The following is a 26671-nucleotide window of genomic DNA, read 5'->3' as shown; positions in this document are numbered from 1 at the left end:
GAAAATTCTTCCAGAACAAAAATAACACACCCGTGGTATTATTCAATAAGATCCGGAATACCCTAAGGCTCAGTTTTATTAGAGACCAAACCAGCACCTCACAAAGTTAGTCATGATTAGCCAAGATTGGCTAACCAAGATTAGTTGGCCAATCAAGATTAGTTACGAGTTAGTTATGAATTTGTTAGCATTTTCTTTTTCCTTTCTTCCTCCCTTTTGTTGTATATAAACCCCTTCTGTATTACTCTTCAAGTAAACAAAAAGCACTATCTCTCTCTACAAATTCCAATATGGTATCAGAGCGCTTCTCAGTTTCTATCGTTCTCCAGCGTCGCCATTGTCACAGATGCGCTCAAAGATATTTGACTCTGTTTCTTGGAGTTCGGCACTAGCAGACTCCTCTGTTCTTGTTTTTTCACATTCAGACTCCTCTGTTCTTGTTTTTCACTATAGATCTCTGTGCATTCCGTTACGCATGGAGTTCGGCACTCAAAGATCTCCAACATCTCAAACATCTCCAACATTCAGTGATCTCCAACATTTCTGCGCATGGAGTTCAGCGCTCAAAGATCTCTGCGCATGGTTCTAAGGCTCTCCAGTCTCTGTGCATTCGATCAGCTAAGTATCTTTGATCTCTGTTTTTCTTGATTATCTTTCATGATCACAACATTGCATGTGTTTCGCTCTCCAGATTCTTCACATATAGATTAGTATATTTGAGTTCGCATGTGTTTCGCTCTTCTTGATAAATTTAGATACGTATAGTTTCTTCCCATGAAGTAGATTATCATGAAGAGCCTCGATAGCAGCTAGGGCAGAGTTGCTATCATCAATGGACACATCAATATTCTTAACATATACGTTTGAATTGTTAACATATGCTTGCTGGGATATTTAGTTTCATAGATCATCTGGTTGATAGATCTTATTCATAGATCATCCGATTGATAGATCTTACTTCTTGGGGGACTGATCTTGATTCATGCCAGATTTTTTTTTTTTTTTTTTTTGTGTTGAACAAGACAAAGAAACTTCATGTTACCAGTATCATGTTGAACATCTGGTAACATCATTTCTTCGTTTTTTTTTTTTTTTTGTTGCAAGACAATGAAAAGATAAGAAACCCCATTGTGTTTTTCGGTGGCTTTTGAGTAAGAAACCCCATTCTCTGGCTTGATGACTGTGATCACGGTAATAAGCCAAACTGAATATTAGAAATCGAAGATCCACTATTTGCACCGAAACAATCACCTCCATAAAGTAGATATACACTATTTAACCTCCTTCTTTTCTCTGGCTTGTTGTCGATCACGACCATTTGCAATTGCATAATAAATATTACCATTTATTTTCTAAATAGTTATACTCCTTTTTTTTTTATTAATTGGTTTAATTAGGATTCAATACCTTGGATACATTCGGGTTTGACTTGACCTGGCAATAATCAATGAGATTTGAATTCGAAAATGACAAATTCGATTCGTTTGTAGCCCTACAGGCTAGAACCCAGTTGCTAGTCAATTGACATTGTAACAATCATAATGAGTGTCTCGGAATGCCTACTATGAGTCAAAGATTAAATGATCAAATTACCTTTTTTGAACTTGTCTGATCTTTTGAACAGGTCCCTCTACATCAAGATTCATTTGGATAATCTTGATAAGGCTTCCTTAGCGTTGCCTGTTTTGATTATCGGCACCCCTTCGATCTTCCACTTACATACATCAGTGAGAGCTCCTAGACAGAATTTTCTTCTAAAGTCAGCATGGCAAACAATATTGTGCAACAACAAGTTGCAATTACAGCAAGGCCTGAAGATACACCATTAAACCCGTTCTACCTTCATCCAAATGAGAATCCATCTCTGGTGTTAGTTTCACCTTTTTTATCAGGATCGAACTTTCATTCATGGTTCAGGTCTATGTGAATGGCTTTACTATCAAAAAATTAAATTGGTTTTGTTGATGGAAGCATATCGATTCCTTCAAAGGATGATCCCACTTATCCAGCCAAGCAAAGATGCAACACTATGGTATATTCATGGTTAATCCATTCCTTATCACCTTCAATTGCCAAAATTATTTTGTGGTTAGATAATGCTGTGGATATTTGGAAGGACTTATATGATAGATTTTCTCAAGGAGATGCTATAAGAATCTCAGAATTGCAAGAAGAAATTTATAATTTTCGACAAAACTCACTGTCTGTCATTGATTATCACACCCAATTAAAGATTCTATGGGATGAATATGTCACTCTCAAACCTGTTCCAGTCTGCACTTGTGAGCCCCCAATTACTCTATCAGATTCTTGAAAGGCCTCAATGATAATTTCTCAACAATTAGGTCACCAATCTTCTTGATGGACCCTTTGCCCAACATCAACAAATTGTTTCTTTTAGTGTTTCAACATGAGAGATAGTTCAATAATCCTGTGATTAAGTTAGAGGAACCCGCTTTTGTGTTCTTGTCTCAAGGACAAGGACAGACCATTTGTTCCACAAAATTCACAGCAATCTCAGAGACCTCCTTCCTCTTCTAACTCTAGTTCAGGAACCACTAATTCAAGAAGGTCCTACACTAATATAGGACCCAAGCCAATCTGTAGCCGTTGTAACACTCCAAGACATACAGTTGAAACTTGTTATAAAAAGCACGGATACCCAGTTGGCTATAAAGGAGGAAGAGGGAAATTTGGTTCAAGAGCTGCGCATGCCAACCAAGTTTCTTATAACAGTGAATTAGCAAATGAAGGCACAGATGTTCTAGATTCTTCAATTCCTAACTCCACATCTAGTGTCCATAATGGATTCACTTCTGCCAATAGTATGGCCACCTCTCTAATTACCCAGGATCAATACAATTAGCTCATGAGTCTGCTTCAGCTAGTCAACTTTGCTCCTGGTTCTACACCAACTCCTTTCTCCACACCTCAAGTCAATCAGTTAACATCAGCTTTTAGTTCAATTGCCAATGAATCAGGTAAATTCATTCTTTCATGCACCATTGATAATAATAAGTCTCATCAAACACAATGGATTCTTGATAGCGGTGCAACTGATCATATAACCAATAGCTTATCCAATTTTTCAACCTATGCACCTATCGCAAATACACATGTAGTTCTACCCAATAACCAAAAGGTTTATGTTCCTTACATAGGAACTGTTATATTCTCTTCCAATTTGGTACTTCACAATGTTCTTTATATACCTCATTTTTCTTTCAATCTCATATATACTAGCAAGCTTACTGATTCATATCCTTATTGTCTCATTTTTCAACACAATCTTTGTATCCTCCAGGATCATCAATGCTGGAAGATGATTGGACTAGCTAAAAAGATTAATGGCCTCTACAGGCTTGTCCTACCTTCTATTTCTCATAATTTTTTTATTACTTATAATTTTGTTACTATTCCCTTTTGGAATAAGCCTAATCCCACTGATATATGGCATTTTAGGATAGTGCATTTGTCCAATACTCGATCAAAACTTTTGAGAGAATTGGATCATACTATTTCACTACCATCTTCAGATCACTGCTCTATATGTCACTATGCCAAACAAAGAAAGCTCTCATTTCCCATCAATCAATCTGCTTTTGCAAACTGCTTTGATTTGATTCACATTAATACATGGGGCCCCTTTTCCACTCCTTCCTTCTATGGGCATAAATATTTTTTGACAATAGTTGATGACAAGAGTAGATATACATATACCTTATGAAAACTAAATCTGAAGCTAAATGCCATACAAAGATCCTAGAACTTACAATGAGGCTAATTTTCACATTGATACATGGGGCCCCTTCTCCACCTCCTTTACACCTTCACCTACTAATTTTCCTTTCATTAATCTGTCACCACCTCTTACCACTTCAGATAATACCACCATTGATTCATTCCCTTCTACGAACATTTCGCCAGATGCCATACAAAGTACACATCCTGAAACTCAACCTAGAAGATCATCCAGACCTCATACACTTCCGTCATATCTTGACCAATATCACTGTCAAATACCAAATCTTAAAGCCAATTCTATTTTCAAAACCTCCAACCCTCACCCCATATCCTCTACCTATTCCACTCACAAATTATCTTCTTCTCATAGGATATTTGCTACTAAAATCTCCCAAAGCAAAGATCCTAGAACTTACAATGAGGCTATAAAATCGCAATGCTGGAAAGATGCAATGGCACTTGAAATCAAAGCATTAGAACAAAATAATACTTGGTTTTTAACCGACTTACCTACAAGAAAACGTCCTATAGGCTGCAAATGGATTATCAAAACCAAGTATCATGCCGATGGCAGCATTGAAAGGTATAAGACCAGATTAGTTGCCAAGGGTTATACTCAACAAAATGGCATTGATTATCTAGATACTTTTTCTCCAGTTGTAAAAATAACAACTATTAGAACTTTACTTGTCGTTGCAGCTATTAAAAATTGGCATCTGCATCAATTGGATATTAACAATGCCTTTTTACATGGTGACTTACATGAAAAAGTTTACATGACCCTTCCCCCAGGTTTTGAAACATCTGATCCTTCTAAAGTGTGCAGATTAACTAAGTCCCTCTATGGTTTCAAGCAGGCAAGTAGAGAATGGAATCAAAAACTCACTGATGCCTTGTTGTCTCAAGGATTCACTAAGGCAGTTTTTGATACTTCTCTATTCACAAAACAAACCAGTTCTCATTTTTTAGCCTTGTTAACTTATGTTGATGATATCATTTTGGCAAGTGATAACATTGATTTGATAAATAAAGTCAAAGAATTATTACATGATACTTTTAAAATTAAAGACCTCGGCCAACTCAAGTTCTTTCTTGGCTTAGAAGTTGCCAGATCCACGACTGGCATCAATCTCAGCCAAAGGAAGTATGTGATTGATCTCTTGGAGGAAACAGGTTTTATAAATAGCACGTCAGTATCTACTCCTATGATTACCTCTCAAAACCATTCGAACGATTAACCGCCCAGCTCAGCGGTTCACTGACTAAAATCAACGGTTTTGGGGGAAAATCTAGTTTTTGAGGAAACGGAACTGGTCACCTGACCAATTGCTGGTTTTTCGGTCCGGTCCGATTTTGAAAACCATGGTTATAAGTGGACAGTTTCTAAAGTGAGAATAAAGGACATATATACCCTCTTTATGCCCTTTGTATGCTTGGGCAAAAGGATAGAAAACGTCCAATGAAAATTCCAAAAAGAAGGGCATTCGCTCTTTTATAGGTAGTATAGATATATATAGAGAGAGCTAGGCAAGAGTATGAAGCAATTGCAAGAAGAAAACTCACCATGAACCACACATAAGTTCACTCCGCAATTGAAGAGCTGCACCAGATTTGATTAAGTCGGTGAACAGGTGGTAACTCTGCTACAAGATGTAATGTGTTGTTTCTGGTCTTCTTATCAACGTAACTACTTATTATATTCTTTGACATATCAAAATTGTGGATGAGTTGGAATATCTTATCTTGACGGTAGATAATTGCAGCATGAAACAGGGTCATGCCATCCTGGTTTCTTAGTTGACCTATTCTAGGATTATATCTAAGAATCTCTCGACGGCCAGGAAAATCGCATCAGTAATTGATATTCTCAATTCTTCATCCTCATTGATGGCAAGAGTTATAGTTTGCTGACACATTACTTGTATTAGCTTGTTGGCACCCACGGGTAGTCGGAAAATTTTCATTCCCTTGGCCAAATTAAGTGGCTTTGGGACAAAACGGTCAGCTAAAAGTAGTAAAACTGAAGTTAGTAAACTAGTATTTGGTGTGGAAATATAATTAATATCCCTTTTATCCAAATCAAGGGTTAGCGACAGATCTGACAAATCTATATTTACTATTGGATTTTAATCTCATATGAGATTAAATCTAATAGGTTTGATTGGTCAATTACATGAGAAATTGCATCTATACACTTGTTTGGAATATTAGCTTTTTCTCTTATAAAACCCAATTTTGAACTTGTCCAACATTGGAAAATTATTAGCTTTGCTTTCATTATTTTAATAGGAGTTGATTTACACTCGTTAGAAATAGTAGAGGAGAGTATGGAGGTTTGATACCGTGGAACATGCGCGCACGCATGTGTGCGGCACAATGAGGCGCTTCAGAGGTGCACTCTGCTCACACTTTGCTCGCACCTGCGTGGCTTGCAAAGGGCGGCTTTGGTTTTAGTGTGATGCTGACCGTTGATCTCATCATCAACAGTCACGATTCGATCGGGTGTGATCAAGAGGCACAATTCAAAGTTAATAGCCATTAACTGTTAACTACTTTTTAAATAGTCACAATGTTTAAAATTGTGATTGTTCAAGGTGCCTTCCTTGAACCAACACATACCTTTTCTTTATACCTCTTCATAAACTATTTAAGGAGCATGAATCAGACTTCAAAAACACACATTTTTGAAATCCACTTTCTCTCTCTCTCTCAATCTGGTTTGCTACAGTCTCATAGAAATTTTCTTCGGAGATTCTTCAACTTTGCTAGTTGCAAATTCTCACCCAAGGCTTTGTTGTATCCTGGGAACGGATTTGCTTGTAACCCAACAGAAAACTCAGTGAAACTGAGTGGGGACAAATAACGTTCTAAAGACAGTGTGTTCAGTCGCGCCTCAGACTTTCTCCTCCAAAGTTACATTGACCCCATTTCCCAGCAATTTTAGAATGTTATTCTGCAATGGAGATGGAAGCAAGCATGACTTCGATCAAGATGATGAACCAAGATCTTTCTCGACTGGACCAGTTTGATGGAGCAAACTTCAGTCGATGGAAAGACAAGATGATCTTCTTTCTAACCACACTAAAACTTTACTATCTGCTGGACCCGAATCTGCAATCACTTCCTGAATCCACTGACAAAGACTCAGAAAAACTAAAGAAGGAAAGAGCAAAATGATAAGAGGACTCACTTCTGTGCCGAGGACACATACTGAAGGCCTTATCAGACTGGCTCTACAACTTCTACAAGGAACTTACATCTCCAAAAGAAATCTGAAAGGCCCTGAAATTCAAATATAAGGTGCAAGAAGCAAATACGAATAAGTATCTTATTGCAGAATACTTTGACTTCACCATGAACAACCATAAACCCATACTGGAGCAAGTTCATGAACTATAGGTGATAGTCAACACAATTCAATCCCTTGACATCATCATTCCTGAATCTTTCCAAGTGGGAGCAATCATTGCCAAACTTCCACCCTCTTGGAAGGATTATAGGAAGAAGCTTATACACAAGGCTGAAGAACTTGCCTTAGAGCAACTTCAGCAACACTTTCGTATTGAAGAAGAGTCTCGGATTAGAGACAGTAAGGATAAGGCCTTGGCCGGTATGCTGAACTCTAAGATCAATTTTGTGGAAAACGGATTGAAGAAGACTAACCTTGCATTACAAGTAAAGAAAAAGGATGGGAACTTCAAGAAGAGCAACAATAAGAAATATCCTGCTATGTTTATGGAAAGAATGGGCATTATGCCCGAGTCTGCTGTCATCGAAAAGGCGGAACCAAGTCTGTAAACATGGTAGAAGACAATCTAGTGGTCATGATTACTGAAGTCAACATGGCAAAATCGTCTTCTGGATGGTGGTTTGATTCAGGTGCCACAGTCCATGTTTGTAAGGACAAATCATTGTTCAAGATATATGAAGAAGTGACTGATGGCCAGGAGGTACAAATGGTAAACCAAACATGTGCCAAAGTTGTTGGAAGAGGTAACGTACAGTTGAATTTCACCTTCGGAAAGACACTGACTCTCTAGAATGTTCTCCATGTTCCTGACATTAGAAAGAACTTAGTCTCAATAAATCTTGTCTATAAGAGGGGATTCAACGTTGTTTTTGAATCTGACAAACTAATCCTATCCAAGAATGGAGTGTTTGTTGGAAAGGGATATGGTTGTAATGGTATGTTCAAATTAAGTATTAATGAAGGAAAAATTTATGCTTATATTATTGATTCTTTCTCTTTATGGCATGATAGATTAGCACACTTAAATTTTAAATCCATAAAGAATATGAGCAAACTTGGTATAATTGCTTACAGTAATGAATCAACTGAAAAATGTGACATCTATAAACTCAATGATGTATTAACTAGAGGAGATAAGAAATACTTCATAACATTTATAGATGACTTTTCTAGGTACACATATGTCTACCTTATGAGAACTAAGGATGAAGCCTTTGGCATGTTTAAACTGTACAAAACTGAAGTTGAAAATTAACTAGAAAAGAAAATTAAAATCCTTAGAAGTGATTGGGGTGTTGAATACTTTAAAAATGAGTTTAATTCTTTCTGTGGAGAATTTGGAATAATACATCAGTGTTTTGCTCCCTATATCCCTCAACAAAATTGTCTAGCCGAAAGGAAAAATAGAACATTTACAAAAATGATAAACTGCATGTTGTTAAAAACTAATGCACCCTTAAACCTGTGGGGCGAAGCATTCCTAACAGCCTACCATTTACATAACAGAATTGTTTCTAGAGTTAATAACAAATGTCCATATGAATTATGGATAGGAATAAAGCCTAATTTAGCATATCTAAAAGTGTGGGGGTTCTTAGCATATTATAGAGTTCCAAATCCTAAAAGAACCAAGTTAGGACTCAGAGTTAAGAGAATTATGTTTGTTGGATATGCAGAATATAGCAAGGTCTATTGGCTTCTAAACTTAGAGTCCAACATAATAATTGAAACTAGAGATGTTGAATTCTTTGAGAACAAACTGTGTTCTGAATCTACAGAAAATGAATCTACAGAAAATGATAGAGAACTTGAAAGAGAAACTCAGATCTCAATACCTGTTGATAATAATGAGACTAAAAGAAGAAATGACACAATTGTAACACCTACAATAGAACCTAGAATAAGTCAAAGACAAAGAATAGAGAGACATATAGGTTTATATTTTATCTCTACCCAGTAGTCAATTGTATTTCTGGTTGAGGCTGATAGAGAGAAGATTTTAAATAAGATACCCATTGTCTTGGACATTGAAAATGATCCAAAAACCTACAATAAGGCCATGACCTCTAGAGATGCTGCCTTTTGGAAGGAAGCTATAAATCATGAAATGGATTCAATAATGTCAAATAACACATGGGTACTAGTAGACCTGCCTCCAAAATCAAAACCAATCAAATGTAAATGGGCGTTTAGAAGAAAATACTATACTGATGGAACTGTACAAACTTTTAAGGCTAGATTGGTAGACAAAGGATTTAGTCAAAAGGAAGGGATTGATTACTTTGACACCTATGCACCAGTGGCTAGAACAACTTATATTAGAACACTCATAGCATTAGCATCCATTTATTACTTATATGTTCATCAAATGGATGTTAAAACTGTTTTCTTAAATGGTGATTTAAATGAAGATGTTTATATGGAACAACCAAAAGGATTAGTTTTTCTTGGAAATGAGAAAAAAGTTTGTAAACTTGTTAAATCACTATATGGATTAAAACAAGCACTTAAACAATGGCATGAAAAATTTGATTCTTGCATTCTAGCTTTTGGTTTTAAACATAATAGTGCTGAAAGATGCATCTACTCAAAATTCACTGAAAATTATGGAGTAATTGTATGTCTTTATGTTGATGATATGCTTAGTGTGGGTACAAATACGGTTGGCATAGATGAAACTAAAAACTACTTATCTTTTGTCTTCAAGATGAAAGATTTAGGAGAAGTAGATACCATCTTTGGAATAAAAGTTAAAAAGCATAGTAGGGGTTATGCATTAAGCTAATCACATTATATTGAGAAAGTACTTGAGAAATTTAAGTATTTAGGGTTTATATAGCATAACATATGATTCTAGTAAAAAGCTAGTAGAAAATACTGGTAGAGCAATTGCACAACTTGAGTATGCTAGTGCAGTAGGAAGCTTGATGTATGTTATACTTTGTACTAGACCTGATATTGCATTTGCTGTAAGTAAACTCAGCCGGTTTACAAGTAACCTCGGTGCAGAGCATTGGAAGGCAATTGGGAGAGTTCTTGGGTATCTCAAGAGAACCTTGGAACTTGGCTTGTTTTACTCTGATTATCCAGTTGTACTAGAAGGTTACACTGATCCAAATTGGATTACTGGTAATGGAGATAACAAGTCCACATCTGGATGGATTTTCGTCCCTGGTGGGGGTGCGATCTCTTAGGCATCAAAGAAACAAACATGTATACCTCACTCGACCATGGAATCCGAATTCATAGCCTTAGCGGCTACTGTAAAAGAGGCTGAATGGATTAAGAATTTATTATTGGATATAAAACTTTGGCCTAGTCCTATGCATCAAATTTCCATTTATTGTAATAGTGAGGCAACTCTGCCAAAAGCCTATAGTTGTACCTACAATGGTAAGTCCAGACATATAAATTTGAGACATGAACTTGTTAGGCAACTGATTGAAGATGGAGTCATCACTATAACCTATGTGAGGTCAAGTAAAAACTTGGTTGATTCTCTTACCAAGGGCTTGGCCAGAGAATTGGTAAGAATGGCAACCAAAGAGATGGGATTAAAACCCTTTACTTAATCACCTATAATGGTAACCTAACCTGAACTAAAAAACTATCGGTATTAGGTTTAATGGGTAACAACAAAGTACAGCAATATGATTGTTAGCACTGACATTGAGAAATTTTCCATCACAACATAAACAACGTTGTTCGTTATGATGAGAGGTTGAGCTAAACTCTTAATGAAGTTCTGAAATGTGTCAAATAATGGAACACATAGTTGAACTTCACCTATGTGAACATAGAAGTGGTGCCGCTTCTCATAAGAGTTTGGGTTTGCTCTCGGGATTGTTCATGAAACCAGGAAAGAAACACATGACCATAACAGTGCTGAGCAAAACTTGAAACTCTTGTAGAGACTGGACATTTTTGTGTGTATGGGTGTCTCCGGTCTGTCTTGAGAGTAATTGGTTTAAGGTCTTACCACCAATAACTTTGACAAGGCTCTGAGATATTTATACTAAAAAAAGGTTTAAGTTGATAAACACATTTTGTATGCATAACTATGTCATAGTAGTTTGGATTGAGAGAACATTGTAATTGATCAATCAATGTGGGGGATGGTTGGATTTTAATCTCATAAGAGATTAAATCCAATGGGTTTGATTGGTTAATTACATGAGAAATTTCACCTGCACACTTGTTTGGAAAATTAGCTTTTTCTCTTACAAAACCCAATTTTGAACTTGTTCCACATTGGAAAATTATAAGTTTTGTTTTCAGTATTTTAATAGGAGTTGATTTACACTCCTTAGAAATTGTAAATGAGAGTATGGAGGTTTGATACCGCACAACGTGCGGTGTGTGTGGCGTAATGAGGCGCTTTAGAGGTGCAATTTGCTCACACCCGCATGGCTCACGAAGGGCAGATTTGGTTTTGGTGTGATGCTGACCGTTGATGAGATCAACGATCACGAGTCGATTGGGTGTGATCAAGAGGCACAATTCAAAGTTAACAGTCATTAACTGTTAACTACTTTTTAAACAGTCATAATGTTTGAAATTGTGACTGTTCAATGTGCCTTCTCTGAACCAGCACCTACCTTTTCCTCATACTTCTTCATAAACTATTTAAGGAGCATGAATCAGACTTCAAAAACATACATTTTCGAAATCCACTTTCTCTCTCTCTCTCTCTCTCAGTCCAGTCTGCTACAGTCTCACAGAATGTTTCTTTGGAGATTCTTCAACTTTGCTGATTGAAGATTCTCGCCCAAGGCTTTGTTATATCCTGGGAACGAATTTGTTTGTAACCCAATAGCAAACTTAGTGAAACTGAGTGGGGGAAAATAACGTTCTAAAGACAGTGTCTTCAAACGCGCCTCAGAGCTTCTCCTCCAAATTTACAATGACCCCATTTCCCAGCATTTACCACCTATTACTATTAAGAGAGAGAGAGAGAGAGAGAGAGAGCACACCTTCATCATTGTTTGCATTCTCCACATCTTGTTTTCCACCAAGAAAAGAGAATGATAATAATCTTGATTTGATATCTTCAATGCCTTCAAGAAGTAAATAAGTAATTATTATTGTTTTTTTTTTTATTTGGTTCTTTGAAAGTTACGTATATGATATAAAAACATAACTATAAATTAAGGAACAAGCGAACCACACACTTGAAAAAAGTGCAAATATTATTAATATATGTATTTTGATCAAGATTTTAGTTTTGTTGGGAAATTGGTTACACGCATTCAAAAAGAAAAAAAAAAAAAAAAAAAGAGATTTTCACTAACCCAACTTATAAATTTTTTATTATGTTTTACGATCACAATAAATTGTGATTTCCAAAAAAAACTTTGCCTTCAAAAAGAATTTCCAAAAAACTCCATATATGATACTATACCCTCCCCTTGTATGGGCTTGAATTCTCCTTAGGCTCAGTTTGAAAAGAGAATAAATACAAATTTATCCGGTGCAAATACATAAGGTTTTGCACTCTACACATTTGTATTTGTACTCCTTCCAAACTGAGTTTTATTATCATTGTTTCCAATATACAATGTAATAAAGATTTGTCAAGTGGGGTAAATGAAGATTCCCCCAACCACTACCTCCTTAATAACATTTGGAAAAAAAAAACAAAGAAAAGTTGAGGAGATTAGACAAAGATTAATTATTCATATAAAAACAAAATTTATCTCTTAAGAGCCTTAATAATGTTAAATACATACTATGTACAACAAATAATATAAGAGTAAAAATCTCAGCATGGCATCACCAAGAACTGATGGCGACTGTTCACACTGGAGCAACTCATTCCTTCATTGCAACCAACGAGAGTGCCACTAATTCCTCTCATTGAAGTGTAGAGTATTGAGGGGAGTCATCAAAACCAGGGGCTCGTACATATACACGCACACAAACTTGTACACAAGAGAGGGACACTACATACAACCCAAATGCTTAAGCTATTGGGTTATAGACAACTCTTGTATATAAATCTCTGGCACCTCTTTCATTTCCAATGTGGGATTCTCCTCTACTTACTCATACCTGAATTCCAATAATCTCCTCCTCACGTATGAGTCTCTTCCAGATTGAAAATTCCAAACTCCCCTGCACCATTCCCATGTATAATGATATCATGGGAGATCAACCGCTCTTAGCAATTATTCACCATGTACATCTGTTTGTACGTGTGCCTAGCCAAACCTTCAACTCTAATACTACATGTAGAGTATTGACGAGAGTCATCAAAACCGGGGGCTTGTACACCTACAGACATGCGTAGAATTTGTACACAAAAGAGGGACACCACATACAACCCAAAAGGTTAAGCTATTGGGTTATGGGTAGGGGTGGATTCGAGCTGAGCTGAGCCGAGCCGAATAGCTAGCTATTCGAGTTTGGCTCACCAAGGTAGTACAAGGCTTAAGCTAGAACCTTGAACTCGAGCTCAGCTTGGCTTGTGCTTGATTTGAGAAAAAATGTTTTATAAAAATAAAAAATATATATAAAATATTTTCTATTTGATATTTAAAAAATTAAGAATTATAATAATTAGGTATTATTATATATAAAAATAAAATTATTATTATTATTATTATGTAGCAATTTGAGCTAACTTGTGAGCCTCACGAGTCGAACTCCCAAGACCACACATCCCCTCGAAGGGAACTCCGGTTAATGGCTACATGGCTAGTAGGGTTCCTCATATGCACATACATACTCATGGGGATATATAGTACATGGAACAACACTACCCTTCGTGCATTAAGGGAGGCTTTGCATGGGGGTTAGCCATATCTATGCCTATTTTTGTCAACGCATAATCCTCTTTTGGCATGTAAGTGACACCTCCCAAGGAACGATCATGATCCAGTGCCACTAACATTTGGAAATCCCTTCATTGGGCCTATACTTGGCCCGTGTAGCATGAAAGGCTTGTCCTAATTGCCCAAAGTCTGACCCTATGATGCACAATGAGCTTAGTAGATCTAAGAAGCCTCATGTAAGGAGCATCTGAACAAACCCAAATAGATCTCAACATGATTGCGCCCTTGAAATTTGAACAAAAGGCAGGAAAGGATTGCTTGTTTTCCTCCCAACAGTAGCAAATGTATTCTTTTGATATATCCACATTTAAGCTATGTTTGGTTTAAAGGAAAATGTATTATTTTGTATAGATTTCCCTACCTTTCCCTACATTTTCATTCAAACCAAACATAACCTTAGTGGGTGGATATATACGTGATGATTGGTTAGAGAATTGACTCTTATAGCTTATGGTTTTTACTCAGTAATTATGATAACTCTTGTTGCAGAAAATTAATAAAAATGTTCACTTGCTAGAAAATCATATATATAGAAATTAACAGTGATGTACTTGTGGAGATATGCGTTAGAAGGGCTGTCCACAAGGTTTCATGTTCAGAAATACATTCAATTAGTGCCACCATGGCTGTTTTCCCAAATCTATCTTTGATCAAAAAAGAAGAGGGGAAGGCCTTAAATACTAGTTCCAAAGCCAGATCTGCCAAGTATATATGACTGTATGAGGGGTACATAATTAAACAGTATATATATGTGTGTGTGTGAAGGAAGATAAAAAGAAAGAAAACTTCATTAATTTCATCTAATTAATTTGATAAAACCTAAGCCTAAGTTAAGTAAAATACTTTGGTACATCATATGGTGTATAATAATTTATTGAAATTAATTTTAGATGCATAGGCATCACCATATCACAATCAAAGTAGAAGTGCCCCCCTATTGGAGGAAATAGCACCCCTAGGCATAGAACCCCATGAAAAAATTGGAATAAACATTGGAACATAGAAAAATATGTGGACGTGTTTTTATATAAATGTAAATATATAAAATTTTCAAAAATTAACAAGATTCTTTAATAATTACGCTAATAATTTGACAAATTGCAAATAGTGACAAATTGCAAATATATATTTGTTTTTCATTATTTTAGGTCCAATAAAAGATCTTCCTATTCTATGTGATGCAAGAAGTACACATTATTTATATTGGGAAAGAGTGATGAAAAGTTACTTGGAGAAAGTTCTCTTTGATTGCGAAGTTATATCCATAATTAAACAACAATGTCATCCTATATTCTAGCCTTTTATTAAAGATTTGTACTCATTGAAAGATGTATGGAGTCAATTGGACGTCTTAGGGAGTCAATTTTATGGAGTCAATTACTTGGAGAAAGTTCCTTGCCCTACATTCTTTTTTTTTTTCAAACCAAACATAGCCTTAGGGACGAAATACTCCTTTTCATGATAGACAATAAGGCCATGTCTTCCATGTGTTATCTATCGTGAAAAGAGCAGTCCCTCCCTTGTAGGAGCAAAAATGAACTTATCTATTTCTATAATGCAAAGAAATTTTGTGCCTATTTTCAACTAATTTATTCCTTAAAGCATAAATCCTGTAAACACTTTAAATCCATTGGCATTCAATTGCATATTTTATGTGATATATTTTGCCATAAATTTAACATAAATGTTGGAAAAATATAACCAATGTGTAGTTAGATGCCATATTCTCAGAGGTTTTGTTGTCTTCATGTATTTCTTTTGTTTATTCCCCTAACTACATCATTGTTAGAACTTTACCTTGCATTGGAGAATTGTCATAGGGATATGGATTACATAAACTTTTAATATTATAATTTTGAAAATTCCTTTCAAATAAGAGACCACTTTGATTATGGGACAAAGTGTTTTAGTTTTAAGTTGAAATATGCCTTATGAATTAAAGGTGGTGACTAATGAAAGAATGGTCATTTTGGACCAAAATTAATCACATATTGTCATGTGAAAGATTATATTTATAGTTAGGTCATTTATGTGACCTTTGGTAATATCTCATATAATATATTTCATGTTATAAAATATTATGTCTTAATACATTACTAAACAATTGCCTAATTTTATGTTTTAAGGAGATATTTGGTTTACTATAGACATGGTTCCAAGTATGTTGTGACATTACCATATATGGATGACATGTGACATTTGAATGTATTTAATCACATTTGTATTTCATGTGTTATTATATATGGATGATTTGTGACATTTAAATTTTGTGTCAATATATATGAATGTCACATGGTAACAATGACATGTGCATGCCATTTAATATATGAAGTGTTTAAAATGTGACAACATATATAAATTCCACTTGATATTAATAACATGGGTGTCATATGGCAATATATATGGATGACACTTGGTATTTGAATGTATTTAATGATATGTATGTGTCATGTAGCATTCATATATGGATAATACATGGCTTTTGAATATATTTAGTAACAAATGCATGTGTGTGTGTGTGTGTGTGATACGTGACAACATATATTGATGTCATGTAGTGTTCACCCGTGTGCATTATTCTATTATACTTAAATGCAATATTTTACTTTCTGTAAAGAATTTTGTCAAACACATTTCATAGCAATGCAAAAGTAGAAATAAAACATGTGCTTTGTAGTTTCATACTTTCAAATATACAAAGCACAAAATCTATCCAAATATAATCTTAATAGTTTCTTGAAGATGTCTTAGTCAACACAATTCAATCAAAGGCGAAGCTCTTAAAATAAGGCTCTTAAATGAACTAATAAATCGACTCTTTGGTGAAGTTAATTTTAATAAATTTGTCAATGGGGCTTAGAGGTATACTTGTTAGTGAAGATCCTAAAAAGTTGGTTGGTAATGAAGCACTTGGTCATAGATGGTGTGAGATATCCTTAAAATTAGTAATGATTAATGAATTAGTTTTGTTAAGGAAATGTGGTAATATTGTAATTCTTGGAGATGCACTTGGATCTCACATCGCATGGATTAAATCAATGGGAAGTATATAATGCATGTAAAACTCTTACATTATTGAATTTATATAGCTAATTATTAACATCAATCCATATGTATTCATTTTTGTTGAACTTGACAGACCAAAGTTTATGATCCAAAGCGAAGGTCTTGAGTATGATGCACATGCATATAAGCAACTATTCAGATGTGATGAGGATAATTTTGTTAATTTTTTTTTCTTTTTTTGGTGATAAATAAATTTATTAAATGTGTATATTGAACAAAGACTACTATGGATATTTTGTGTAAATGTGTAAAGGTTTTATTTGTAAAAACCCCTTTTATCATACAAGAATAGGTGAAATTAATTTTTTTTTTTTGTAATGGCATTCGTTCAAAATTCAAATGAGAAATAAACTTTTAGCATTGGTTTGATACAATTCGGATTTCCTACTAACCATTTCCTCCTCTCCTCTCTACTAACCCACTCAAATCAGGTCACCTGTCCCTATCTGTCCAACCTCCCAACAAATGTCTAACAAAGTTAACCCTCTATTAACTTTATTTTTTGAATTAAACTTTTGAGAAAATAGATCCCTACTTTTTAGTTACCCACGCCACACAATTTTCCTTTTTCTCTCTATTGGTTGTCATGGAAAACCTAAACTGGATAAACTTAGAAGTACTCTAAACCTAAACTAGATAGAACTTAGAAGTTGAAGTACTCTGTAAGTCTGATTACACTTGCAGACAAGACAAATACTCTTGGCACAACAGACAAGACAAAACAGTTCTTTTCGGTGGATAGAAACAAGCTTCTTCATACTCTTGGCACAGCTTTCTCCCCTATATGAGTATTACTAAATGCAATTGCAGACAAGACAATACAGTTCTTTTCGGTGGATTAGAAACAAGCTTCTTCATGATTAAAACAAATACTCTTGGCACAGGTATTTTCTTCATCTTCAATAATTGTACAATCAACTTTTGAAATAAACTTTATTTTATTTTTTTAATTATTTGATGTAGTTATTTATGTATTATGGATTTTTGTTTAATAATATCTTAGAAAAAATATTGAAGACAAGGAAGAGAGTGAGGTTTCTCCCTAATATTAATTTTCATAGCAACCAAAATTTTATTTAATAATATGTTGTGCGGAAAAAGCTATTTAATCACACCACCAAACAATGATAAAAGTACCAATAAACAAAAATTGGAATAACATATTTTGTCATAAATTATCTCGGATCGAATGGTCTGATTGTTCGAACCGAACGGATGACCCGTTCTGACAAAAAATAGAAAAAAATTAAAAACAGCCAAAAATCATTGGATGGTCTGAAACAGTTTGAACACTCGAGTCAGTGGTTTACTAACCAAATCAACGGTTTTTGGCCAAAAGACGATTCTAGGGAAAAATGGAACCGGCCAGGTGACCAATTCCCGATTTTTCCGATCCATCCATCCGGCCCAGTTTGGTTTTCAACTACATAGAGTAATATATACTAAAAGAATGAGAAATTGAAAAAAAAAATGAAAAAATAGAATAAACAAAAACAATTCTTCTCTTTTGTCAATTGGCCAAATACTAAATCATGAATGACGTATTTTCTACTAATAATTACCCCAATTTAAGTCTTTCAATCCCAAGTAATATATAATTACAACCTAGAACATTATTTCCAAGCAGTTAATAATATAATTTAATGACAAAATATGTTATTCCAATTTTTGTTTATTGGTACTTTTATCATTGTTTGGTGGTGTGACTAAATAACTTCTTTCGGCACAACGTTTTGCTATGAAAATTAATGTTAGGGGAAACCTCATTCGACTCTTGAAGATTTAGCAAATTTTGATTTTGTACTATTATAGAAGATGAAGATCTTTTTCTTGTCTTCAATATTTTTTCTGAGATATTATTAAATAAAAATCCACAATACATAAATAACTACATCAAATAATTTTATTTGATTGTACGATTATTTGAAGACGAAAGAAAACACCTGAGGGGAAAGTTGTCTTCTTTGCAAGTGCATTCAACAGTATTCATAGAGGGGAGAGAGGAGAAAGGTGTATTCAGACTTGCAGACTTGCAGAGTACTTCCGACTAAAGTGATCAGATACCCCCCTTCTGACTAAAGTGTATACTGCATTAACAAGCATCGCACGCTTCTGCAAAAATATTTTGTTTTTTCCTTCTTATTTCTTGTGTTCGTTTTACTTTTCTTAGTTTTTATTTTTATAAATAAAATGTTATAAAATACGACAGGAAATAAGATAGGGGCAGGTGGCCTGATTTGAGTGGGTTAGTAGAGAGGAGAGGAGGAAAAGGTTAGTAGGAAATCCGAACTGGGTTTGAGAACACCGTTGCTAAAAGTTCCATACAATTACAATTTTAGTAAAATGATTATTCTACAACATCGGTTTTTTTAACACTAACTGTTGCCATAAGAATTTTATAGAAACCGTTAATGTAAAAAAACCGTGGCAATACAAATGAATTGTTAATACTTTAAGCGAAGGTTTTATCTAAAACCGTTGCTATTTCTACTTATTCATCAATACAACGTATTTTATAGCCACAGCTAAAATCGTTACTATAGAAATTTGTAAAAACGGTACAAAATAAATCTATTGCATTAAAATTTTAATTAGCAATGGTTAAAACTGTGGCTATATGTATATTTATAGCCACGGTGTACAATATCCGTGGCTATAGGTTTTAGCCACAACAATATCCCCCACTGATAAAAACCGTGGCTAAACCATTGCTATAGCCATTAGCAACGGTTTTGGGTATCTGTTTGCAATGGTTTTATTTGTTGCTAATGCCGATTTTTCCTGTTTCAAAAGTTCCACCACCACTTTCTTCACCTACATCTTTTATTGATCCATTGTTGGGCCAATATGTGATTATTCAAGTGTTGTAAAACTTAAAATTCTTATTTTCAAAAGCCATGATCCATCAATGAAATGACCAATAACACTCACAAATATAACTAATATTATATTTACAAGTCCAAATATTTTGAAATAAGTGAAATTTTAGAATTAAGAATTGAAAGAGTAGAAATTAAATCTTATTTATATAAATGAAAAACTTTCATAGAATCCATTTTTGTTGTATTTTTAGAAACATTTTAAAAGAAAGATTTATAGATTTTTGTAAAAATTTTCAAGCTAGTTCTTCCATTGTGAATATAGTCCATACATCACTAGTTTTTTCTCTTGTCACACTTACATCCACTAGGAGTATCATCAATAACAACAACACTTTAGCACCAACACCAATGCTATCACATCGGGATTAAGCCTTATTGAAGCCATAGGAAAAGTGAGTTAAAGAAGAATTGACCATTACAATAAATGTAAAATATTAAAAATCTTATAATTAGAAAAAAAGAGAAAATTAACTATTCCTTACCCGATCCTCCAATTTGGCATCTCAACTTTCGTTCAATAGGTGAGCCTTCTAAGTCTCACAAATTACTAACTTTAGACACTTGAGCAAGCCTCATCCTTTTTGAAACTTGAAAGAAAGGTGAATATGAGAGAGTATGAAAGTATAATAGATTGATTTTTTGTTGTGATGAAAATTAGCAAGCGCAATGGTATTTATAGGAGTTGGGAATTGTATAATTAACAAAAATATCCTCTTAAACTAATTGTTTATAATTGTTAGAATTGGTATTTTGGTATTTTATAAAGTTTATTTACCACTTAACCAATATTCCCCCCTTTAAAATAGCTATTTACAATTGTTGAGGAGGCATTTAAGTCATTTTGGCCTCTAAGGTTAAATACACAAATGCCCCCTAAACTAGCTGTTAATAGTTATTATAGGGCATTTAAGTCATTTTAGCCCCCCAAAAGTTCTTATAACCATTGAGAATGTGCCCACAATGACTATATTTTTATGGGCCATGTGTGCCAGCCTATGCTGGCATGGGCCCTTATAGCTCATGGGTCATGTTAATCAATGGGTGTAAGCTACAAAACCAAGCTTGGCCTAGGTTTACGGGTGTTGGCACCCGACTTTTACCTAGTTCCTTCTTAATACCCTAATATAGATCCCAAACACCTGACTAAATCAATCCAATCTCCCTGAAACATCAAAAAACCATAAGAGGTCAAATCATAACTTAAAATCCTCTAGATGCACCATTAAACCTATCTAATCCTAATCCAATGTCTTCGATCAAGCCCTTATCCACACTTTTACCATCAAATCAGATCCAATTATCCAAATTAGAATCCACAATTACCCATACTTGTCAAATTGCAACCCCAAAATCCAAGATCTCACCATTTATCCTAAAAGATTCCATTTCAATGATTTCAATTTATCCAGAACTCCAAAGCTTAAAATTGCCTAATAGAATCTCATTGATCCAATCAAACCTTGTTGTTAGGCCTGAAATACCCACTCAATAAAAAAAAAGAAAATTTGTTTTTTTCATCAAATATCGGATACTTTTAAACACTAATCTACCAAATCTCACTTTTAATCTCTATCATTTGACCTATCATCAGACATAGATTTCATTTTAGCCAATCCCAATAACTAAAACCTTCAAGTCCCAAATCTGGGCATTTGACCCAAATCAGGTTTCTATCATACACCATCAATAAACTCCATACACCTCACAATACCTTTTCACCAAATTCTAACTCAAAACTCCTAGATTTACCCTTCCATTAGGCAAAGATTTCATTTTGTACTGTTTCATTGGATGATAGATTCATTTCCTGGGGAGGGGAAGGAAATGACCATTCCCTCAAATGGGAGAATACCATTGCATCTTAGGGTCTCTTTGGTGGCTTATTGAAAGAACGCTGGTGATGGTCTTAATGGCACCAGGAACTAGTTGGCTGAGGGTAATCTTGTAGACCTTCAATTCTTAGCAACCAAAGGATGCAAAGGAAAATGGAGGCTGACTTGCAGGTGGTGCTCATGGGCGCAAATCTTTCCCTTGTTGGTTGTCTAATGCCTTTCCTTGGCCCTGGGAACCTTGATCTCGAACTAACTAGAAATATAATACTTCTACCACAATTTTTATACGTAGATGGGTTCAAGGACACACTCTAACTTGGATCTCTTACTCTTAGAGGCGGTGGCTGATGGTGCGTGTACGACTTGGGGGACCCTAACTTCTTCTACTTCATCCTCAGAGACTTCTTCAAAAGCCTCCTCTAAAGCCTAGCTAAAATCTAAAGCTTCACCTTGGCCAATTACTCTCCTAGCCTTCATCTATTTCCAAGCAAGAGGCTTCTTCACACTTATCCTAGAGAGCCCTAACCCCCCTTTGTAGGACCTCCTCGAACTCTAGAGGTCGAATAGAGCTCAGAATCCAACTCAAACCCAGGGTAAGAGGAAAAAGTCTCACTAGGTGTGGACCAGTATAGGAGCTTATAAACTTCCTTGTTTGAATCATAGGAAATGATGTAAAGGATGAGGACATATCAAAAAGTATGAAGAAAAACAAGAACTTTGAAGAGTGGATGTTGCAAGTAGGCCAAGGTGGTCTGAAAGTTCTCAGATACCATTCAAGGAACAAATGATGATTTCTCGACCCCTCAACCTCTCCTTTTACAAGGAATTTAATTAACAGTCTAGATAAGTCTCATTCAGCAACTACAGTCGCTCTTCGACGGTCTTCCCCGTCCCCACACATGATCGCTAGATCAAGAACCAAATCCTCATTATTCTACGATCCCAAATCATTATCTTTACTAACATGCGAAGGTGCAAAGGACCTCAAACAAAAAATGATGGGGCCTACTTGAATAATCCATTGCTACTTCCATCACTTGAAACCAAGCTTAGGACAAACTAATGACCTTCACTTCGGCCTTGGCCTTATAAGGGGCATGTGATATAGCTTAAACCGCCCATCCAATCAAACATAGACATGTGACATGCCCTAGAGGGAATGAAACTCAATCGTTACAAAGCCCTCAAAGGGTATGTTGGAGAGGGGCCCTCCTTCACAGTAGCTGAATTGGAATTGTAACATTGCCATTTGTTATATTATAAGTAGTCAAGTTTTGAAACTCATATAAAGAATTAAAAGAGATCATGTGCTCGTTTTTTAAATATTACTTCAGCAAAGCATCTCATTTAAAAGAACACGATCATATAGCGATAGTTCTGAGTTCTACTTCATAATTGTCTTTTGTTTCACATCAAGAATTCCCAGTTCACCTGGATGGTAGGACCATTAGGGTCCCGGGAACCATTCAAGAAACCGGTTTTGTTTTATCCCAAACTCGATCCCTGGCCAAAGATCGTTGAATTAGTCAATAACCCATTGACCTGGGTGGTCGAACCATCGACCCGTTCAATGGTTTTGGTCATTTTATTTTTAATTATTTTTTATTTTTTAATTTATGTTGTCAGAACGGGCCATCCATTCGAACCGGACGGTCATGGAAAGGGTGGACATTGCATGGGATGCCAAAATCTTGAAAGACAAATCCAAAGTGACCTTAAACATAGAAAAAAAATGGCAGTAAATCACCAAACTAGAAAACCAAGGAAAAAATTAGAAAATCAAGTTCAAAGTTCTGCTTTGAGATGGAGCTAAACATACATGCAATCAAAGAAAGAGACAAAGCAGATCATCTTGTAAGAAAAAAAAAAAACATTGCACAAAAAAACCCAAAGAAAAACAAAATAGAAGAAATAAAATAGTGGTAGACCCTAAACCGTTTTGGAGGATCTTGAAGAAGAAGACCAAATACAAAAAAAAAATAGAAAATGAAAAAAAAGAGGAACATACCGTACACACTCAAATAAAGCCACAATACAAGAAACCTCTAAATTGTGAAAATTCAAAAGCATAAAAAACCATAGTTTTTTAACTGCCATTGACTTGAACAGACAAACATTTCAGCCCAAGAACTGTCTAGGCAACCATTTCCATTTTACCCCAATTCCGGTCCCTGGCCAAAAAACGTTGAATCGATTAACGACCCATTGACTAGGGCGGTTGAACCGTCAACCCATTGACCTGTCCAATGGTTTTTGGCCATTTTTTATTTTTTTAATTGGGAACCATCTAGGCAAACGGTTCTGTTTTATCCCAATCCTAGTCCCTTGCAAAAAACCGATGAATCGGTCAATGACCCATTGACCGAGGTGACCGAACCGTTGACCCGTTCAACGGTGTGTGGCCGTTTTTTTTCTATTTTTTTTTAATTTTTGTTGTCAGAACGGGCCATCCATTCAAACCGGACGGACGAACCACCATTTTTTATTTTATTTTTAATTGGGAACCATCCAGGCAACTAGTCAGTTTTACCCCAATCCCGGTCCTTGGCCAAAAACTGTTGAATCAGTCAACAACCCATTGACCCAAGCAGTCGAACTGTCAACCCGTGGCCAGAATGGTTCCGTTTTTGGGTCATATGAGTCACACGTTCGAATGATATAATACGTACGATACTACTTAATGGACCTCACACACTCAAATTTTTTGTCTGTAATTTTTGTTGTCAAAATGGGCCATCTGTTCGAACTGAATGGTCAAACTATTAGCTCGAAAATCGATGGCCATAATGGTTCTATGATTTTTTGCCTATAATTTTTGTTATTAGAACGTATCATCTATTCGAATATGATGATCAAGCCGTTGACCCAAAAACCGGTGACAAGAAAGATTGGGGAACAATACGACAGGAAAGAAAATTTGAGAGAAGAGGGTGGAAGAGTCACACTTGGAACAGGGTATCACGTGTGTAAATAATGAGGAACCTCGCACGCACACTTTTATGGTCACTCGTGGAGATACCATTTAGTGAACGTACAGGCTGCCACAATCCTTCTTCGCTTCGCTTGTAAGTATGGACCACCTACCATGGGTAATCTCTCTTACACACTGTAATCTTCCTACTTGCTCATATTCTCCTTTCACCTCGATAGCTCAGCATCCTAAGACCTCGGTAAGCTTAACCATCGGAATCCTCACCCCCTGGGATCACACTTCGTCTTTGAGACCTCTAACATCTTTCTGTGTTAATAGGTGGGACCCTCGCCCATTGAACCTCAGAAATTCCAAATTTGTCCTTGCTGATCAATATCAACGGCCTCAATAATTATTAGAATGACATATTTAAGTCATAGTATTACATAATTCAATATTTTATGTTTATATAAAATTATCATATATGTAAATGTATAAATTAAAACTAAGTAAACATTTTCAAACATTTTAAGTTTTCTTCTTTTTAAACACAATAAAGCGAATTTAGATTAAATCTTAGTTTGAGTCGAGTGCTATAGGATTTCAGATTAGATTCAAATTAGAAGTTACAATAATAGGTTTGGAATAGAATGTGGTTGGATCTAATCAAACTCAAGTCTCTCTTATATAATGTGGGACCACATTATCTTGATATTAATTGATGTTCAACTAGGGTTGGACTTGAGCTTTTGGGCTAGATTGGGCCTGGGACTGAAAAACTCAGGCCTAATTAACCTTCAACCCAACTCAATCCAACTGAGTTTCACCCTAGTTCCAATAGTTCTAGTAAGGTTATATAGAGGGATTAAATAGATTAACAACTCCACGAGTTCTCAATCATTTTTCTTTTCCTTTTTTGTTTATGAAATAAAAAAACATAGATTTCCATTCATTGTGTTCCTCTAGAGTCTGGACTATTAAAAGCAGAACATTCTCTTTGTCGAGAGGAAGGGGAATAAATGGCAACCGAGGTGGATGCTTTTTTTTTTTTTTTCTTTTTCCTTTTTCCTTTTTCTTATTTCTCTCCAACCTACCATGCTTTGGAATCTCATTTAATCTTGAACTTGCTTTTTCATTTTCCTTTTTTGTTTTACCTATTCATAGTCTCAACACATCAACATTGAAATCAGAATTTCCCGTCAAATGGTATTGGTCCGACTGTCTGAGCCTGAGCCTGAGGAGAGAGAGACTGGATCTGCTCTTTACACAGGGTACCTCATACCTACCTCACACGTATATCCTATCATGCATTGGGAACATCTCCCATGAATAATAACTTATAAGTATGGGAGATATTCCTAATGCATGGTGGATGTGCCTGTGAGGCACCTATTTGTGAGGAGTAGATCCCATTCTGAGGAGAGGATTCGCATCTCCTACTCACAAGATACAAATTCGGATTAGCTGAACATGATGACTGTTTAGTGGGCTGTGAAATCAATTATAACTCTCCATGCCACTGATAAAATATATGAGGCCCAAACTGATAGGTTGAATGGTTGTGGGCCCATGTATTTTATTACTGGTGTGGAGTGTTATCATTGGTTTCATAGCTTATTTAATGAATTCACATCTGCGCCTCACAAGGGGGCGCCCCACAACATCCCACAGCACATCTCCGCTATATATTAAGAACATCTCCGACGATAATACCAAAATCAATGATGTCATCATTAGAAGACGTTCCCAATACATGGCAGAGTGCTGTGGAACGTTGTTGGGTGCCCCCTTGTGGGGCGCAGATCTGAATTCCTGCTTAACAGTTTAAGTGTGCAACTAATCCCATCTCACAATATCGCACCTGTAGTGTAAAGTTGAAAAACAAACCCAAGACCCCCAGTGATTTTTCAACACGCTAGTGTTGGGTGAAAAAGACGATATCACGTAAGCCCGTGTCTTGATTAAAACACTGGCCTGTTAAAAATCAGAGAGGGGGTCTTGGTATAGATGCGTGTACAGTTTAGGTTTGCTACTCACAAAGCACGCCTCACACCGGCCTTGCAACACGTTTCAGCCACGCATCTAAAACATCTCGATAATTGTAAATTCTTATTCTTAAGGAAATGTTTCAGGTGCATGACTGAAACGTTCTG

General features: G+C 35.6%; 1 long non-coding RNA gene across 2 annotated transcripts; it reads left to right on the top strand.

Annotated features, from left to right (window-relative positions):
- Positions 1 to 252: 252 nt before the first annotated feature.
- Positions 253 to 17211, top strand: LOC148876348 (uncharacterized). 2 transcript variants are annotated; one of them, XR_016112826.1, is made up of 3 exons: positions 253 to 617; positions 1625 to 2032; positions 16967 to 17211. It is a non-coding gene; the product is annotated as an uncharacterized LOC148876348 (long non-coding RNA). The 2 variants fall into 2 exon arrangements; XR_016112825.1 differs by lacking the exon at positions 16967 to 17211 and having other exon boundaries at positions 1625 to 2078.
- Positions 17212 to 26671: the final 9460 nt, after the last annotated feature.

The sequence above is a fragment of the Nelumbo lutea genome, chromosome 1 (genome assembly GCF_056320005.1).
Source record: "Nelumbo lutea isolate HS-2025 chromosome 1, American lotus-T2T, whole genome shotgun sequence".
In the NCBI taxonomy this organism is placed as follows: domain Eukaryota; kingdom Viridiplantae; phylum Streptophyta; class Magnoliopsida; order Proteales; family Nelumbonaceae; genus Nelumbo; species Nelumbo lutea.
The sequence above is the reverse complement of the archived record's forward strand: the minus strand, read 5'-3'. Positions and strand labels throughout refer to the sequence as shown.